The sequence below is a fragment of the Acomys russatus genome, chromosome 10 (genome assembly GCF_903995435.1).
Source record: "Acomys russatus chromosome 10, mAcoRus1.1, whole genome shotgun sequence".
NCBI classification, from domain to species: domain Eukaryota; kingdom Metazoa; phylum Chordata; class Mammalia; order Rodentia; family Muridae; genus Acomys; species Acomys russatus.
In genome coordinates, this window is record NC_067146.1 from 24,023,950 (window position 1) to 24,030,495 (window position 6,546).

At 42.3% G+C, this 6,546-nt stretch overlaps 1 pseudogene; it reads right to left on the reverse strand.

Moving 5' to 3' along the window:
• Positions 1 to 1,335: 1,335 nt before the first annotated feature.
• On the reverse strand, positions 1,336 to 1,977 carry LOC127194490 (39S ribosomal protein L24, mitochondrial-like; annotated as a pseudogene).
• Between the last annotated feature and the right edge of the window lie 4,569 nt (positions 1,978 to 6,546).

The window sequence follows — 6,546 nt, forward strand, 5'->3', positions numbered from 1 at the left end:
CACAATTAGCTAAATGTTTGGGACAAAAATAGAGTTATTATTTTGTCATTTTGAAAAAGCTTTGCCCATTTCTCTGTTTATTACAAAATATTATTTATTTTTATTTTTTTACTTCTTGAGACAGAGTTTTCATATGTAGTTCTGGCTGTCCTGGAGCTTGCTACATAGACCAGGCTGGCCTCAAACTCACAGAGGTCTGCTTGCCTGCATACTGTGATTAAAAGGTGCACGACCACCATGCCTGGCTCCTGCTTATTTTCTTGTTCTTTTATTACCAGGCAAATAAAGTGTCACATGATGGAAGTGTTTCATTCTGATCTTCTTCCCTTCTTTGTCTTCTTTTGGACTTTCTGCTTCTTCCTAAGATGTTGCTTTTCCTAATCATCACCTAGGCCATTATGAACATCTCAGAGTAGGTACAAACTTAGAAGCTTTGGAGCAGTGGCTCTCAACCTTCACTTGCTGTGACCCTCATGTTGTGGTGACCCCGAACCACAGAATTATTCTGTTGCTACTTCATCACTGTAATTTTGCTACAGTTATGGATTGCAATGCAAATATCTGATATGCAGGATATCTGTCTGATATGTGACCTTCATAGAGGTCAATACCCACAGGTTGAGAACTGCTGTTCTGGACCAAAGCTCTTCCTACCATGATGCTTTATAGGCTCTGCTGGAACATTGCAGCAATGAAAATCTAGTTTATGAAGTAAACCAAATACAAGGTTTTAGAAAATTCTTTGTTATTTTATGCTAGGATCTAGCTGCATAAAATCAGCCAGTTGGTCTGTCATTTATCTGTCATCTCTCTCTCTCTCTCTCTCTCTCTCTCTCTCTCTCTCTCTCTCGATTAATCATCTATGTATTTGTGTAAGTATCTATCTATCTATCTATCATCAACTATTTATTTTAATTCAACCTTTGCTTTTAAAGAAAATAAGCCTTAAAGCTTAGATCCCAAATCGTTTAAGGTTAGTTTTGAACACCAGGTTTACTCCTCACTGAACATTATTCTAGCTAAGCTACCCCACTGATTTCAGTTGTTCTTCATGTGTGATAGATAGTTTACGATCATACAGCCTTCTTTTTATGATGGCATAGTCCAGTGTGTCGATAATCACCCTCAGAGCAAAGACACTTGTTCTTGGGTTTGAGTGGCTGAAGGTAACATCATGATATTACATCACTTTCCTTCTTTCTTTCTTTCTTTCTTTCTTTCTTTCTTTCTTTCTTTCTTTCTTTCTTTAACTCAAGGCTCTTTATTGGTGTTTTAGGAAGAGGGACCCCCACCATCAAGGTGAAGGCTGAGCAGCCAGAAACAGCACTCTCAGGCTCAGTACCAATAAATTTTCCTGTGTCTTCGAGTTTCCTGGATCCCCATCGGCTCCATCACATCTTCTTCTAATATCTTTGGCCGCGGCATTTAAGTTCTTCCTAGAGCATCATCCACTGATGTGTCCTTGGGGACAATGCCAACTGCTCTAGGAAATTCAGGTTTGGGGATAATTCTCCCAGATCTTGTAGAGACTCGAACCCGCTCTTCTGACTCAGTAAATCTCTACTGGATCTCAGTGGGTTTCCTGCCTTCGGAGTCCACTAGGTTGACTTGGTGGTGAAGCAAGGGGGTTCTCACTAGCGATCATGTGCCCTTGGTGAGCCTTGGTCCGCTGCTGTATCGGTAATGCGCGTTCAGTCCCTCCAGGACAACCCAGTTCCACTGCCCGAATGACTTGGACCACCTTGCCCTGCTTCCCAGCAGCACCCTTGCCTTCTAAGGTTATTACCATGTCTCCACAGAATAGGTGCTAATCTTCATCAGAGATGGGCTCTACCACTACAGGGCGCTACCTGCTCCACGGAGAATTCTTCCTCATGTCTGCTAGGGAGCCTGAAGGGCTCATCCATATCGGTAGTGGGGGTGGGGCGGGCAAAGGGTGGCTTTGGTTGCGAAGGCCCGCAGGGCTGAAAGATGCATGGCTCAGTGTGAGAAATCTCACCAGTGAAAGACTCAAAATGTTCCTCACCAGCTTTCCTAACCTTGCTTTCACGTCACTTTCTTTTCATAAGACTCCACAGGCTGATTTTTGGTTGCTCCATCACGGTTCTCATTCAAGTCAATCTCACTGGGAACGGAAATCTCTGTTTTCTTGGTTACATCACGCTGCAGAGGTAACATAGTACTAGTGGGTGCCTGTATTGTGAAGAGCTGATTAAAGCATTTCCATTGAATTTCATCACGTTCTGAGTTATTGTCCTGTTTGTGTTGCTGTTTTGTATTTCTTTCCTGTTACTCTGTTTGCACATTTACCCATAGTCACTGATGGAAAGTTGAATAAGTCTGATTTGAGAAGAGTGATGAAGCATTCCAACTTAATTGCTGAATATGCTGTCTATTTGTATAGCTCTACCCATGATTCCAAATTTCAAAATATCCTGATGATAACCTTGCTGCCTCAAGTTTCATGTGTCTGAAAACCTAGCATTTACTTTCTATTCCCAAGTCCACTCTCTAGCCATTCGGATCCCACAAGCTGGTTAAAACCTAACCTCAGGCATCAGCTTGAATGTCTACAAGTTGCACACTGCTCTCTGACCCACCAGTCTGTGAGTTCCACCTCTCAAGCCAATGCTTCCACCTTCTTTCGGATTGCTTCCTGTCCCTGGTCTCAGCTCAATCACTGAAATAGCTTCTGCAGACCATGTGTTTACTCTCACACGTTTCACCCTCCACCCAACATCCAGTGGACCCTGTAACAACACACTGTTCAATAATGTTCTTATCAAACATGTTACATATGCTTGTAAAAGTGGCCAGATCACATACAGTGCAATGAGTTTTCACAGAGAAAATGTCCTCTGCTCAAGTGTAGGCAGAATCCCACCAATCCCAGAAGCCTGTCACGTGCGCATCTCAGTCATCCTCTCCTCCTCCTCCTCCTCCTCCTCCTCCCCCTCCTCATGTAACTCTCAGCCTAAGCTCTCACATGATGTACTACATATTTTTCTGTTTAAAATTTTATATACATAGTGGTGTCACACAGCCTACTTTTCTATTTTGTTTAGTTCACTTCAGAACCTGTGGCTGTGAAGCGTGCCCCTGCTGTGTATCCGAGTGCCTCTTTCACTTCCACTTCATTGCTATGAAGTGTGTCATTGTATGAACAAAGAACAGTCTCCCTCCCTGTTCTTATGCTGATAGAATGTTGGTGGTTTCCTGTTTAAGGTGGCAAGGTATACTACTGTATGCACATTTCTGAATATGTTCTTTCTGAAGATACATACCCATTTATTTGGGATATAATTTTAAAAGAAGACATGGTAACTTACACCAGCACTGTCAGTAAGTGGGGGTAACTGAGTGCACACATGCTTTTAATTTGTAAAGTGCTATGATTTCTAAAAAGTTTTCAAAAATTAGATATTTCAGCAAAAAAAGAAGACATTAAGGTTGACTATATCTAGCGTATAAAGGGAAGCGTTCCTGTTGCTTTATTGAACTCATGGGTCAGATGAGAAGCAGGGTCCAGTACTTGAGACAGATACTCACGCAGAGGGATGGGCTGCTCACTGGAAAATACTCAGGAAAACATGAGGGCCAAAATAATCAGCCTCACTTCAATGTCCTTTTGGGAAATGGAAAATACATTCTCACTCCACTTCCTTCCTTGGAAGAGACAATACGCACGTTAGAAGAGCCATCTTGCTTTACAAAATAGCTTTGAACTCGTCTTCTGAGCTGGCAGACTTGGATTTTGAGTTAAGACATCTTCTTTCTTACTTCTTCACTTATGACTTTACTTCCTATGCCATTTCTGTCTTTTCAGTATAATTGCTCACCTGCTCACCTGCTCACCTGCTCAGCTGGCTGCCATCTGGAGACAGGGGTACTCCTTTTTAGCTTAACTACACAAAACTGGAAAATACACATCGGTAGCTATATACAGTTTTGATGCATTGTGGTGGGGCAAGGGGGGAGGTGTCTAATCTTATGTGATTTTGGTTAACCTTCATAATATAAGCCTAGTGTCAGTCTGTCTTCAGATAGAAACATTTTGAAGGTGAGAAATGACATTTGGTAACTGTATCAGACAAGCATCCTGCATGAAGAGTGTCATAGGGAAACTGGCACCATTGCTGTCCTAGTGTGAGTCCATGTCCGCTTTCACCTCCATGGACAGGGGATGCTGGATCCTCTAATCTGTGTCTTAAAGGGGTAGGGTTGGTCAGGAGAGCAAGAAAAGCAGGAATCCTCCCCTAATTATGACACAGAGGAAATAACATGAGATTAGAGTTAGACCGTTGTTATCCTTGCAATCATCATGGTGAAAGGGCAATGCCATAAAATTAAACTAAACAACATGGCTCCAGCGAGCTACATCTAACTCATTAATTCCTAATGTTCTATGTACCATTTTTGTTTTTTTCTCTGAGTGTGTTTGCATTTGTTCTCTCGAAGGATCCAGTGCGATAGGCAATCACTGCTCTGAAGGGCTTTTACGGTTGACAAAGCCTCTGAGGTTATTCAACGTTAGGACCAGAGTGTAATCGAGATCACCTGGCTCAGAGCCCAGGCAGTCAAGTATCACCTGCATTTTAAAGTAAACTTGTCATAAGGTATTTAAGGCATTTTTCCTTCTGTGATATGCTACAGTTTAGTTTTGGCACAAGCAAGGTGTTGATTTTGGTTCAGTAAACAGTTCGCGCCTGAAAACCACCAGCCCTTCATTCTCTACATGTGATTGGTTATTCTCAAAACACTGTCCTGTGTCTCCCCGACCACTAGAAATATCTCAGATAGTCTTGTTTCAAGTCTCTTTAGGGAGAACATGATGCTACAGAAGTTATGGTAATCTATACAAAATAGAATTAATTTCAATCTGTGAATAAAACACACTTCAAAGGAAAATAAATTGTTCACTGGCTAACTGCCTAGGATTGTTGTCTAGTGACTTTCTAAATTGGTCATGTAATAAAACTAGAATTAATAAAAGAAAGAGGTGGAGTTGAATAGGACATGGTTACTCCTTACGTACACAATAACTTGTTACCAGGTAACATGACTTAGTCTTGTCTTTGTTAGGTCTCCTATTGCTATGATGACACACCATGACCAAAGCGGCCTGGGGAGGAAAGGGTTTATTTGGCTTACATTTCCAATAAAAGAAAGCGAGGGGAAGCTTCTGGAAAATGTTCTAACTCAGTGGGAGCGGCACATGCCTTTCTGAGGGGAGTTGGTTGACCTGGAGGACTGGCCAGGGAACAAACCACCCATGTGGTTGCAGGTGATTCTGAACGTCCCTGAACAGCTTCAGAAAAACAAGTGGTGAAAGAGTCGAGATAATGTATATACCTTGCAAAACTCAAAGGATATCGCTCAATGGAGCTTGAGATTGACTCAAAAACAAAAACAAAAACAAAAACAAAAAAACTAGCTGGTGTTGGAGTCCAAGTGCTGAGGCTGCAGTCTACTGGTTCTGAAAAACAAAGATTTGAATCCGAGACCTAAACATCTGAAGTTCATTGGCAGGACTGTGATGGTTCAGAAGGGGAATGTGGAAGGTGCATTCAGGATCCTGAGGAATGTGGGAGGTGCCTTCGGGATGCTGAACAGAATCCGCACCACTGATGAGTTTCCTGAAGTCATAAAGCGAAGATGCTGCTTTGAGAAGAAGCCTTGCCCCCACTGCCAGCGGGAGCGCTGGGAAACAAGCAGGAGGATCTCCAACACGGACATGCTTCGAAAGACTGCTTTGTCGATACTAAAGAACCTGGTGGATCCATGGCGTGGCTCTAAGGCTTGACGATAGAAGAAGGCCCACAATAAGTCTATGTCCGACTCTTTATCCAAACCCATTTCTGTTACTTTTCTCTACATTAAACTCAGTCACATGTGAAGTTACATTTAAACTGCAGTAAAGAAGACATTTTGTGTTAACTTAGAAGTTTGCAAGGGGCACATGCCTCCTACCAAAACTTTTCCGAGAATATTTTAAAAAGAAGAAGAATATTACTGTGGACTTCTTCCCAACCCTTCCAGTTTCTTTTTATATAGCATACTTTCCTTTTTGTGCTGGTCTTGATACTGATCTGGGAGCTGACTGTATCTAAAAAAAAAAAAAAAACAACCTTGTCGGGGTCTTGAGAACCGTAGAACACGCAGCTGCTGGGTCTCTGAGCACATGTTCAATGTAACTTCAGTTACAGACTCTTCAAATAGGATTTATTGTTGGTGCTTTAAAGATAGGATCTCATTCTACCCTAGGCAAACCAGGAAATGTAGCCCAGGCTAGCCTTAACTCATACTGATCCTTCTGGATTCCAATGAGTGATGCACTTTCAAGATGTTTAAGGGCTCTCAATTTCTTCCTAAGTACTTTCACCATTTCCCTCCCCCTCCCCCTTCCCCAGTGTTTTGAGACAGGGTTTCCCTGTGTATCCTTGCCTGTCCTGAACTAACTTTGTAGACCAGGCTGGCCTCGAACTCACAGAGATCTGCTAGCCTCTGCTTCTCAAGTGCTGGGATTACAGCCAAAACTAACAATTT